This window comes from Neovison vison, chromosome 9 (assembly GCF_020171115.1).
Source record: "Neovison vison isolate M4711 chromosome 9, ASM_NN_V1, whole genome shotgun sequence".
In the NCBI taxonomy this organism is placed as follows: domain Eukaryota; kingdom Metazoa; phylum Chordata; class Mammalia; order Carnivora; family Mustelidae; genus Neogale; species Neogale vison.
The window spans coordinates 18,671,952-18,686,377 of NC_058099.1; positions in this window are offsets into that span (position 1 = coordinate 18,671,952).

The following is a 14,426-nucleotide window of genomic DNA, read 5'->3' on the forward strand; positions in this document are numbered from 1 at the left end:
ACAAACGAGGAAAGGCAGTGGAGTGGAGGAGTGTCTCCACTCCGAATGGAGGCCTGCAGGGCAGGAGACACAGGAGAATAAAAATAGTACGCATTAGTATCTGACATATTTTATCATTGAGAACTGGGGTCTGCCAACTCCCACCCGTGGACCAAATCCTGCTTGCCGCTTGCTTTCCTCCCTAAGATATAATTGGAACATGGCTATACCCATTCATTTAAGTCCTATCAGGGGCTACATACTGTCCTTGACCGAGTTCCCTCTGCAACAGCTGAGCTGAGTGATTGCAACAGACTGTCCAGACTGAAAAGTATACAATTTTTACTGTGTGACCCTTTATAGAAAGATTCCATCAATCCCAGTTTAAAAGGGGGAAAAAAATTACTGACTTGATAGGCTGGGTAAAAAAAAAAAAAAGATAAGAGTAGGTATAGAGAGTGCCTGGGTGGCTCAGTTGGTTAAGCAACTGTCTTCAGTTCAGGTCATGATCCTGGTGTCCCAGGATCAAGTCCCTCCGACTCTCCCCAGAAAGGAGTCTGCTTCTCCGTGTGACTCACGCCTCTCTTACACTCTCTCTCTCTCTCTCTCTCATTCTGTCTCTCAAATAAATAAGTAAATACAATCTTTTTTTTTTTATAAAAAGAGTAGGTATAGAAAGAAAAAAGCCCACAAAAACTGGGGGTAAAGAGGCCATTGTAAACTCAGGATATCAAAGTTGTATGAGAAAAGAAATGATCTTAGAAAAGAAATGATCCTAGGATGGTACTTGAGCTCTGCAGTGAGTAGTATTTGCATGATCATTAAAAAAAGCACACTGATTCTGATTCATCTAAAAATTATGACATAAATATTAAGGAAAAAGAAGAGGAGAAATGAGACGTACAAAAGGCCTAAACTGTCATCTCCTATAGCAGGAAGTCAACAGAACACTGACATTATAAATCAATGTCAGTTTAACAGTATAAGCATCTTTGCTGGAAATACAGAGGTTTATGCCATAAGGAATAATGAAAGAGTTAAAAGGAATCTGTCTGATGAGAAGGACCATATGTGGTATGTGGTAGGGATTGGTAAGCAGGGCACTACTGTTTTCAGCATAAATCTTCCAAAAGCTTTTTTTTTTTAACTGTGTATACATATTATTGGATGAAGTAACAATTTTTCAAAAATACATGATCTCAAAAATTACAAAAGACAGTAGGTTGAAAGCTATTCAGCTAGCCAGTTTAGGTGAAAAGGACTTCCCAGACAGACAGACTAGCATGTGCAAAGGGCCAGGGGTAACATCAAGTATGATGATTTAGAGGACTGGAAATGGATGGGACTGGCTGACGAGAAGAGAGTGGATATGGAAAGGTTAAGAATCAAACTAGCAAACACAGCAAGAAAGAGACCACAATGTCAACATGAAGTATCTCAAAGGCAGTGCTCAATCACTGGCTGATAATATCATCAATGGATTCACAAGACTGTGATCAATATTTGGAGCACATTTCTTCCTTTCATAAAGAAGTATTTTGCTTAAGAAACAGACTCAAATCCGTGACCTAACAAAAGAAGTTACTGGACAATCAGAAAGCCAATTGGTATTGTTGAGCCAGATGGTATCTGTTTCCTTCAAGACCCTATGACAAATTCTTCTAAAAGCATCAAGGGGACCTCCCAATGTCCCTGCCAGCATTGGAAGTGATCTGCCTTTCCCAAGGAAACTCTTGCTCCCACACCTGCGTACTCCATCCCCTTAATCTTTGTTAGCATTTTGGAGGCAGAATTCCCTTCAGTCTCTTCTTGAGCTCCCACTTGCCACTCTTTCATCAAATCCAAAATCTTGGTCTTTGCCGTCTCTTGACTACCTAAGTGCCCTGTTCTCCACATTCCTTTATCAGTCTGTTCCAGATGTCTCAAAACAAACTTGAATCTTTCAAGAAAGGACCCCAGAGATGCTCTCTCCCTATCTTCATGAGGAAAACGGACCCCAGGGAAAGAAAGGATTTTCCCCAATGTCAGGCAGCAAATTGAGCACAGAATCAGGATCACAATGCAGCTTGCATCACTTTTGGTTTGTGAGGGCCTCCCTTCAAGACTTCAGGGAAGACAGTATGGAGGTTCCTCAAGAAGTTAAAAATTGAGCTACTCTATGACGCAGCAACTGCACTACTAGGTATCTGTCCAAAGGACACAAGCACAGTGATCCAAAGGGGCACATGCACCCCGATGTCTACAGCAGCAATGTCCATGACAGCCAAACCATGGAGAATGTCCAGATGTTCATTGACAGACGAATGGATAAAGAAGATGTGGTATATATAATACAATGGAATATTACGCAATGGCAAGAATGAAATCTTGCCATTTGCAATGATGTAGATGGAACTAGAGTGTATTATGTTAAGCAAAATAAGCCAGTCAGAAAAAGACAAATACCATAGGATTTCACTCATATGTGGAATTTAAGAAACAAAACCAATGAACATAGGGGAAGGGAGAGAAAAATAAAATAAGATCAAAACAGAGAGGGAGACAAACCATAAGAGACCCTTAATTCTAGGGAACAAACTGAGGGCTACTGCAGGGGAGGGGAGTAGAGGGATGGGATAACTGGGTGATGGGCATGAAGGAGGGCACGTGATGGAATGAGCACTGGGTCTGATATGCAACTGATGAATCATTAAATTCCACCTCTGAAACTAGTAATACACTATATGTTAATTAATTTGAATTTAAATTTTTAATAAAAGAAAAGGAAAGACTTCAGGGAAAAGTGCTCCTACACACCAGTAGACAAGAACCTGAGATTGGGAAATTCTCAAAGGTGAGTTTCCTCTTTCTCCCCCTCTATAAGAGAGAATTTTTCCTCTATTAAAGAAATAGCAATTAATATCTGTGGAAATGTGTTCAGGTTATATTTTACAACTCATGTACTTGGGTTAAGGTGTACCCAGATGTAATTATTTTTGTGAAATAGCAGTTAAGACTGAATATTAACTCCTACTTCCTTTAGAAGTAGCGGAAAGACTCTGTGTTATTGTTGCTGGCATTTTCTTGTAGGAATTCCTAAGAATCAATTACAAATTATTTTTATTATGCTGGGATGAGGCAGCACTGACTCAATAATGTGTTCTAAACATTAATTTAGCCAATGGTTCTGAGTCACTTTGGTTTCAAAGCTTTTCAGCCCTTTAGAAATCAAGGACTCCAAATTTTGTGATTGTACATATTTATCAATAAGTATCATTTGAAACAAAAACTGAGAAATTTGACTTATGTATTCATTCAAAAATATCAATAAGTTACATGTTGACATAAATAACATTTTTTGTATAAAAAAACTATATTTTCAAAAAACAGAAGAGTGGCATTGGTTTTACTTTTTTGCAAATCTCTTTCATGCCTGGCTTAGTAACAAACAGCTAGAAAATTACATCTGCTTCTTCATTCAGTCTTTGGCAGATACCCCACATCATGCGGCCCCTGGAAAACTTCACTTACACTCACAAGTGAATGAGCTTGAAAAAGGCCAAAAACATATTTGTATTGTCACAAAAATAGCTTTGACCTCATTTCACAGGCACCCTAAAAAAGTGCTGGGGATCTTCAGGGGGTCCCTGGACCACATTTTAAGAAATGCTGGTTTAATTAAAATAAAAAAGACAAAATGTACTTATTTATTCAAACATTTGTGTTTTCACATGATGGGTTTCACTACATCTTCCCAACCAAACAGGGAGGAGAAAGGTTTCTATTCCACTACACAGAAGAACATGTTTGTTAGTAAAGATATCGGTGAACTTGTTTTTTAAACATTCAGACGCAAAAGCCATGATTCAGGGTCTGTGGGACCCTTTGGGTGGACAGCCAGTGGCCACAGTGATGTCATTCAAAGGTGATGGGCTCACCTTAGTAAGTAGCTCTTGAATAGTCACTGAGGGCAATTTGTTTGAATCCATCATTCACTCATTCACTCATTTAATTCACTTGTCCCAATTCTATGTTATCTGTGCAACTTGTACATTCTTATTTCAGGAAGCAGGGTATCTTATTTTGGTGCCTCCTATCTTCTCATTGATGCCACTTTTGAGGGGAAGGCAATATGCCCTTTGCTGAGTAATGGAGTTGAGAGCAAAGAGGACCATGGCAAGAAGTGATATGTTCGCTCTCAGGACTGAAGTTGTGCACTGAAATGGAACTGGTTTCCAGTCCCTGTCAGACTTACTGCGACTTGGGCAAGTAAGTCACAAGACTCTGTGAGCCTCAGTATCTCTGTCAATAAAATGGGGATGCCAGTTCCCAGAGTGGCTAGGAAGTTCCCATGGAGTGATGCATGGAAAGTACCTACCGCTGTTCCTGATGCCGAAGGAGGGCTCCACAAATGCCAGCCATGACGCTGTGGATCATGGGAAGGGGGCTGGAGCAACACCCCAATGTTGGCACAGCCGGCTGACTCAGGACCCAAAGAGGGGCTTTGATGCGAAGCCACAGCCTCCCTTCCCTTCCATGTTGGAGCTACAAGAGCCATTTTACAGATGCTCAGTTATGATGGGCTCCTGCTCCCTCCAGTATTTTCCTGAATGCAAAGCTCTCCAGGTGTTCCAGAGAATCCATCAACAAAAAAGTCTTCCTTGACACAGTCTAGAAAAGTCTTTCTTGACATTCCTACTCCAGTCTCCTGAGCGATCTGCTTGATATCAGCCAATCCATTTACCCAGAAAGTCTGCACAAGAGCCCCTTTTCCCAGAAAGCACCCCCCCAACATGGTTCAGGTTTGGTTTCCCTTCCCCACTACCATTTTTCTTCTGTAACTCTAATTTCACACCTTTTTTTTTCCCAATTTATTTATTTTCAGAAAAACAGTATTCATTATTTTTTCACCACACCCAGTGCTCCATGCAAGCTGTGCCCTCTATAATACCCACCACCTGGTACCCCAACCTCCCACCCCCCCGCCACTTCAAACCCCTCAGACTGTTTTTCAGAGTCCATAGTCTCTCATGGTTCACCTCCCCTTCCAATTTACCCAAATTCCCTACTCCTCTCTAACGCCCCTTGTCCTCCATGCTATTGGTTATGCTCCACAAATGAGTGAAACCATATGATAATTGACTCTCTCTGCTTGACTGATTTCACTCAGCATAATCTCTTCACCTTTGTTAATTAAAATGACCAATCTTTTTTGCCTACAAAGAGCGTGCTGATAATTCACTGAGTTTCTCTGCATAATTCTTAGACATTACTCTGAAGGTGAAGAGCCGTACTGAGTGAGACTCTGTGATTTGCCCCAGTTCCCACAGGTCACAGAGCAGATGGCAAGTTCTCCTCACCTCCCCCACCCATCAGCAAACTGACAATCAGCACACTGCAATTCCCTTTGATTCTCAAGATTTCTGTCTTAGTTCATTGAAGCCTCCTGGCTTTCTCTGGCATATTGAGAATTAGCACGGAAAGGGAACACGGGAATAACAGCACATTTAGACCACAGCCATCATTTCAAAAATAAAACAGCTCCTGTTAAACTGATGAACCCACAAGAGAGAGAACTGGATCTCCACGGTGGCTCCCCCAGTGGCTTTCTCATCCCTGCCTCACACTTTCCCCCTTCAATTGTCCAGCCCTGTCCTGCTAGATTATGTTTTTAAACACAGCTAGAGGGGCACTGGGTGGCTCAGTCAGTTAAGCATCCAACTCTTGGTTTTGGCTCAGGTCGTGATCTCGGCCTTGTGAGATGGAGCCCCGCATTGGCTCTGCACTTGGTGGGGAGTCTGCTTGAGATTCTTTCTCTCTCTCTCTCATTGCCCCTGCCCCTACTTGCTCATGCTCTCTCTCTCTAAAATAAATAATCATAAAAAAACCCACAGTGCTAACCTTGCCATTCTTCTCAAAAATGTCTAATGTCCCTTCACTGCCCACAGCCTAAAATCTCAGCTCCCTACGCTGATATCTGCCTCTTACGTCTGCATTTCACATCACCAAACTTCTCTTTCTCTCTCTGCAACTCCATCTCCTACCTACGAATGCCAGGTAGCTCAGTGCAAGACTGTCTTGATGAAGGGAGCAGTGCACTGAGATACATTCAAGCACAGGTTTCTTATCTCACGGGTCCACAGACCAGCTACTTTGAATACCATTGCCTAATATAGATGTCTTTCCCCGGAATGCCTTCCACCACCAAAGGTAAGATGTATCTATCCTTAAAGCCCTACTCACATGCTGCCACCTCTAGGAAGTCTTCTCTATTCATCACCACTGAGAATAGTCATCATTGGCACTCCCTCTTATGCTACTGACTATCGTGTCTTATAGTAACATTCTATATACCCATATCCTAATTCTTCCAATAGGCTACCTGGCATCTCTCTCCCCTATGTCTCTTGAACACATAAAATTCTTGCTGGCCTGGGGCCCCTCACACATGCCCTTCCCTCTTTCTAAAACCTGCTTCCTCCCATTAATTTTCTAGTCCATAATCTCCGACATTTCAGATTTCAACTTAAAAGCCACATCCTCAAAAAGACACTCTTGAGGATATTTCAGTCAAGGGCCTGGCAGGAAACAAATGTCACCTACAAAGGGGGGGTAATATTTTAATAAAAAGCCTATCTACAAAGGTATGGCCAGGGTTGAGGGACACCAACAAGAGATAGCCCAGTACACCACAGCTGGCACCAGCAGGTGCCTAAAGCAGGAGGGGAGGGAACGTGTACTAGAACCTGAAGACAGTAGATGCAAGAAGAAGGCCACCTGAATTCACTAGTGGCTCACAACTGAGCAGTGAGATCTATAGAATAGGACTGAGGAAGTAATACCACAGCCTCCTGCTTCTCCCACTGCCCCAAAGGCCAACCCCCTACTGGGAGCAGAGGAGCCCTTGAAGGCAGCCCAGCCAGGTCAGCCTCCCGGAAGGGTGGAGAAGGATGGGAAGAAGGATGACAGAAGTAACCCAGAACACCCACCATTCTCAGGTAGACCCTCCTGTTAGCTCACCTCCTAGCAACCTGTTCTTTTTCTTCTTAGTATTTAATAAAACGTTCACTCTTGGAGTGCCTGGGTGGCTCAGTGGGTTAAGCCTCTGCCTTCAGCTCAGGTCATAATCTCAGGGTCCTGGGATCGAGCCCCGCATCGTGCTCTCTGCTCAGTGAGGATCCTGCTTCCCCCACTCTCTCTGCCTGCTCCTCTGCCTACTTGTGATCTCCCTCTCTCTGTCAAATAAATAAAATCTTAAAAAACAAACAAACAAACATTCACTCTTGTATCTTTTTGCTGACTGTCGATAAACACCTTCAAATTCTAAGTCCCATGGCCATGGAGGCATGAGTCTTTTTTGATGTGCTCAGTGCAGCATCCCCAGAATCTCTCTTATCGTCGGTGCCAGATAATACTTGCTAATGAACACATGAACAAATGTAGATCAGTCAGACACAGTAACACATGTAATTATACACGTACACATCTCAGTTTCAAAGGGAGAAACCTCCTCTACAGAATTAAGAAATGCCAGGAAATTTCACATCAAAGTCAATTCAATGAAAACAAAATGCTGCCTAGCATAGAAAATCAAACTCTAACTTCAAACAAAAGCTGATCATTTTCTAAGAAGAGAAGAAAAAAGTCTTTCCTATTAACCTGCTGTGAAAACACTCTGAACCAGACTAGATAAGCTATTGCTATAGTATACAAAATGGTCTTCCTCCCCAATCCACACTGCAGATTTAAACAAGGTCAAGGGCATGTGGTATTCTCTCTTGAACTCTGTTTCCAGCAACACCTGGGCAGATCTCACACCGGATTTACAGTTGCAAGAGAGGAAAAGTGCTAGCAAATCCTCCAACCCCTCTTCCTGGTCTTGGGTTTTAGTGCATCTCCCCAAAGTCTCAATTTCTCTGAACTCTTGTGGTAACATTATGAGGAATACAAATACAAAACTTTTAAATCAAATTCAACATAAGTTTCTTTACGTGGTAAGTGTATTTTACAGACAGTTGAAGTTGATACCCAACCAAAATGTCCACATTTGTTTCTGTCCTCTGTCCCCCAACACAGTCACACTTTGATGAGGAGGAGAAAAGTCTTTTTCCTTACAGCATGTTACACAGTATGATTTCAAATACTTCATCTTTCTTTCACTTCCTCAAATGTGTCTTGGGCATCTTCTCCCCAACCATAGGACTTTCCTGTTTGCCACTCCCTTTCACTAGAAGATGCATACCTCTTTTCTCCAACTAATTCTGCAAAAATGAGCTAATATTTGGACCTAGGTCACAGTGTAGTTGTGAAGAATCATTGCAATAATAATTTAATAAGGTAGTACACGTAAGACGAGTAAAACAGCTCCTGGCACATAGTACCATCTTGTTGTTTGTTTGTTCTTTTGTTTGAGTAATCTCCACACTTAACATGGTGCTCAAACTCACAACTCCAAGGTCAAGAGCCACATGCTTCTCCAAATAAGCCAGCCAGGCACCCCAAGGTCTTGATAAATATAATCATCAACAACATCATTATGATTACTTCCAAATTAATCTTCAGATCTGCTATCAAACATTATTTGCTCAGGAAGATTTTATGTCCCCCAGGTTAGATTGGATGTCCCAATCATGCCCATTCATGTGACTGCATACCTTTCCTTCATAGCACTAATTACAATCCATAATTAGGTGTGACTCAAATTACCATTAAAAATAATATATATGTCCCTGACTAGACCAAAACAAACAAACAAACAAACAATGATGAGAAATTGTGCATCAAGTAAATTTATGGGTCACCACTATATCCCTCATTTCTAGGAAAGTATTTCACACTTAGTGGTCAAAATGCATGTGAAATAAGATGGACAGACATCATCTCTTTCTCTGATTGTGACACAATAATCACCACTTCTTTCCATACATTTCCTTCATATTCATTATTTAAAGAGCTGTAAAGGTAAATTTTTGAGGAAACGGATGCATCAAGAAGCCATATGACTAGAGATTCTAGTTCCCAGAGTCACAGGTAGACCAGAAGCCAAATATCCATATTTCTAACCATATAGCATCCTGAGTACAAGTGGAAAATGGCAGAAGGTTTCTGTTATGGACTGAATGTTGGTCCCCTCCCCAGATTCATATGTTGATGTCCCTAATCCCTAATGGGAAGGTATTTGGAAATGAGGCTTCTGGAGGTAATTAAGTTTACATAAGGTCATGGGCTGGGTTGGGGGTGGGGGGCTCCCCCGTAATGGGATTCGTGTTCTTAGAAGAAGAGACTAGAGATCTTGCTCTCCTTCCCTTGGGCCATGTGAGGCACACCAAGGAGGCTGCCATCTGCAACACAGAAAAGGAACTCTCACCAGAACCCAACTATGGTGGCACCCCTATCTTAGACTTCCTAGCCTCCAGACCAAAAGAAATAAATGTCTTCTGTTTAAGTCCCCTTGTCTATGACATTTTGTTATAGCAGCGTAAGCAGACTAATACAGTCTCCTGTGGAGGAGAGGAGTCAGGGGGATACTTTGCTGTACTCAAGAGGCCCTCAGTCTTCTTCATATAGTTTCCTATATAGTTGTTAGAGCCAACTGTGAAGGCACAGTTCCAAGAGAGTGTGTGGAGAAAATGCTTACATTCACCATGCTATTTCTTCTTCCTGGACACATAGAAAAGGTACATTTCCCAGCCTCCCTTGTTCTTGGATTGGGGTCATATAACTAGCTCAAACCAACAGAATTCAGGCATTAATGGTATAAAGCATTTCCAAGCTTGATCCGTTGAATATCCATGTGCAATCTTGCACACTGTCCTTCCTCTCCATAGCCACCTTGGAGGCCACGAAGGCTGCCTATCACCTGCTAGACTCCATGTAAGTGAGAAAAACATGTTTGTTTTATTAATTCCCTGATATTTCAGACTAGCCTGCCACTGCTACATATCCTAGTAGTATCCTGACTACTACAAAGAGGCAGAGTGGAAAACTAAAGAGAGAAATGAAGACACCAAGAGTCTGAGGCCAACTCTGGCATCAGCTTCTAATAAGACATTTGAAAGTCGTCTCTCTGGCTCTGAATTTTCATCCGTGTTACTCAGACAGGAATAGATCACAGTGGATGCTCTAGGTTTTGCATATTACCTGGAAACTGGACTCAGTACTTCATACATCCCTTTCATCCACACATACACACAACTCAGAAAGTGATGGCAAAACACATGGCGTTACTGAAGACTTTGTTGGGTGATAAGATGGATTATATCTAGAGTCACCACATGTGCTATGTCAGGACAGTGCCCATTTAGACCCATTGTCCCAGTTTAATAGGTGTAATTATTCATATAAGAGAATTCTTGACCTCTAGGGCTTTCTGGCTTAAACAATAACATCATAAGTTAAGCTACTTAGGTTACACACAACATACGGCAACTCTAACCCAACATCTCTCTGTTGTTTTCTCTCCACCCCGAGACTCCACCATCCCCTCCATGTCTTCCCTAGAGTCTTTCACTGGATTTTCTGCACCTAGCTAGCTCATTAGCTGAGAAGGAGCTCAGAGAAACACACCAATTCATAACTCCTCATCATATCTCATTACTTCAAACTAGTCATATGACTCCTCCTTAACTGCAAGGGAGAAAAGCTTATTGTAGGCTCCATGGTGATCTTATGTGCTCAGAAACAAAAGCAGACAGGTGGGTATGAGTAAAGGTCTAACAAAATGCCTTCACCTTCTCTGTGGGAAAATGACAACAGGTCAACCTCAAAGCACTATTTCCTTGATAAAGGTGGAATGACACGGCTAATGGGGAAAATGATTGGTAAACAGCCTCTAGATGGGGCAAACTGTACTTGAACTATGAATACCGGTGGAAAGCCACAGATTTGGGACCTGGAATCTGTGAAAACAGATATTGGTTCCAATGGCGCTTTGGGTTCTCGAACCAGACTGGCCCCTGTACCCAACTGTGTAGTCTCATCACAAGGACAGCACCTGTGTTATTGCGGGAGAGAAGGAATATAGAACCTAGACTGCTGCAAAGAGGCCCACTGAGAGACTCATTTGGCATGGTGGTCTTGGCCTGCTATGTTTCCTCTGCTGTGTCTTTCCAAGTGGAGTGGACCACTGCAGTCATGTGGATTTGATAATCTACTCTCTGTATGGCCCTTGGAGAGACAAATCAACATTATCTGTAACTTGGTAGAAATGCAATCAGCCCCACCTCAGACCTACTGGACCAGAATCCCCATTTTCACAAGATGCCCAGGCAGTTCTTCTGCATGAAGTTTGAGAGGTGGCGGTATATATGAACCCAGGACCAGAATCACTGGTCACTAAGAACGGGCATAACAGTGGACACAAATCTCTGCCACTCTTACTCACTCCCAGCTCAAATCAATATTCATGTGTATTTTCCTCTTGTTATTTCTAGTTTTCACTTATAATCACAAAATTACTATTATTCTTCAGTGGGCTCTTTAAGAGCGATTAGGTCCTTCTATTTTAGTTTACAATTAATCAATTAGCCTTCCGTCCCAATGTAGCAGAGAGGCAACAGTTTCCACAATATTCCACATGCATTAAGTTTGAAGGATTGTTTCCTCTTCCCCAAAATGCTTATCAGGCTCCATCACATCAAAGCAAGAGAAGGTTTTACCAAATGGGCAGATGAGCTCCTTGGACTGATTCCTTATGCTGTTTCAGTTCCCATGAAGGGTTTCAAGCTTGTCCAGGTTTTTCTACTCTCACATTTTCTGATGCGGAGTACAGAATGGCATACCCCAGAAAGCAACTTCACAGAGGAAGGAGAAAAGGGCACACAGGACTGTGCCAACCACACCGTGGGCTGGTTTCAGAGAGAGAAATTTAAATTCTTATATATTCCACATTCCCTAGAAAGAGGTAGTGAAAGGTAGTACATGGTATTCAGACAAGGAAATAATAGATTTTCCTATGACCTATAGGAAACTACATATATTTTAAAAAGAAAACAACATTAGATGTCCAGTGTGATCCAAGATATTACTTGTGGTCACCACCCTGGGTATAGATTCTGGGCTGTTTCTAGTACCTTCTGTATAAAAAGTGATACGTATTCATAGTAAACAAATTGGGACAAACAAAGACATATATAACATGAAAATAGAAGAGCTAAATATGCTCAGTAAAGTTGCAACTGGGAAGTTGGCAGGAGGGAACAGAGGCACAAAAACGGGAATAAGGACAAATGAGCAAAGATGGCGGGAAACAGCTTGGGAGGAGAAACAGAGGAGACTGGAAAGGGGGAATGATGTCTTCGGTGGTTGGACTGCAGATGACAGGAGAGGAGTTTGGTTGCCTAGATAGTTTGGTGGCCCAGAGAGGAGTTTGGTGGCCTAAATTAAAGGTTTATGTTCTAACACTTCAAGTCAACAAAAGGCAGGATCTGATCCCTTTGACAAATGTAAACCAAGTGCTCACCATGCACCAGGAGGTGTTCTAAGGCATTTTAAACACAGTATCAATCTTTTAACTATCCTTAAAGTGAAAATAAATTATCGCTCTTGCATTGCCAATGACAAGTGAGACCAGCAGGCAAGCGACACCCTCCCAAAGGTGTTGATCTTTTACCTCCCAGTGAGTGTCCAGCAGATGTTTGCTTAAGTAGAAGGAAGGGGGAGGAATGTGAAGTCAGGCCTGTGTTTCCAGAACACTGGTCTGAACCTCTCTCCTTCTCTGTACACTCTTCTAGGCTTCACCTCCCCGCCACGTGTTCCCCTCCACATTCTTCCATTCGTTAACACCTCTACAGATGCTTCCATTCTCTCTGTCTGCCAATAACCCCCTTTCTTTGCACGGCTGAAATTTTGATGGTAAGAAGGCAAGGTTAGGTTGGGACTTTTTTGTTCTTCTTCCCAGTAAAAGTAACAACCACAAAAAGTGAATTGGTGCATTCTCTTGTGGTTGACATGTTTTCTCCTTGGTTTGTTGCTTCACAACTGAAAATAGGTAACATGGTACAGCTAAAGCACTTGTTCAATTTGACATCATTTACTCCGGGCATAAATTGAGTTTTACTTCAAAAGCAGGACTCATTGAGCTTCATATTTCATAGGAAAAAAAAAAAAAAAACCTAGCCCACTTTAAAGAGAAAAGAAAAGGTCATTTCCTGATTTTGGTAACATCAGGAAAAAAACACTATAGGACATTGTTCAATGTCAATCTCCACCCCCCATGGAGTCCACAGATCTAGCATGCCCAGGAGATCGAGGCTGTACCCAACACAAAAAAAGTCTGAGCAACTCAGAAATAAGCCACTCTTCTCTTCAAACAAAACAGACCCTAAACTTCTGAAAAGTTTCCAAATTTCTCTTTCTCCCCCCTACCCCCTCCTTTCTCTATTTCTCCTTTTCTCCAAATAACATTCGTTCTTTGTATTTTTTGCCCACCCATTATGTTCCAAGAAGACACAGATTTCCTTAATATGTCACGGTATCTGTTCTATTGGGAGACTGTGTGTTTGCATATACTTAGGGAAGGGACCAGACTTGACAGAGAGATAGGAATTTGGAGAACGGACGGCAGCAAGAGGGGAGGCTGGAGGGAGGATCAGGCCTTGGATCTCTTGTCTGCAATGGGCTCACATTTAGACCTCATTTATGAAGATGGCATGGTGTCTTAAAACAAATGTTTCTTCCAACATTGTGTCCTTAAACTGGACTTATTGGGTAAATGTATCATTTAAATGTTTATCGAGAGCCTGCCAGGTGTGGACATGTGCAAGCCATTTATTTACTCCAGAGATATGCTGTGTTCTCAGGGTGATTACCACGCCTTTGGGGAGACAGAGACCTAGGTAGGTACCTAGAGTACAGGTAATAGAATCTCATGATGTTTAAGGCAACCTGCTGGCAGTCAGGCAGCCCTGGGTCAGAACATCGCTCAGTACCAGTATGACCTTGAAAAAGCCTTTTGGCAGCTCTGCGATTTAGCTTTCTTTATCTGCCAGAGGACAATAAGAGCCCTCACAGGGTAATGTACAAATTAAGTGAAACTATGAATGTAATGTGTTTGGCACACAATGAGCTCATCTCGTTAAATGCAGGTGGTGGTTGTAATCATTAAACTATTACTCTCATCCTTATCGACTAGAGATAGACGTGTGCTCTGAAACCCTACGGAGGGATAGACTTCTTCTGAAAGTCGGGGGTGGACGCTCAGAGCAGAGACAATATTTGAACAGCAACTTAAACAAATGTGTTGAATTGCCAGAGCAAGAGATGTAAGAAACAGCATTCCATGTTGCAGCAAGGATGCTGCCTGCACAGGAACGGAGTCAGCAGAGGGATTAGCTGGCTTGGGGTTCAGAATAAACAGGGCACCTGAAGTGGAGCTGAGATCAGAGGCTGAAAATGAAGCTTAGGGGACAGCCAGTGAGGCCGTGCCAGGACTTGTGACCCGGACTCCACAGGCAAGGACAGACACTGAA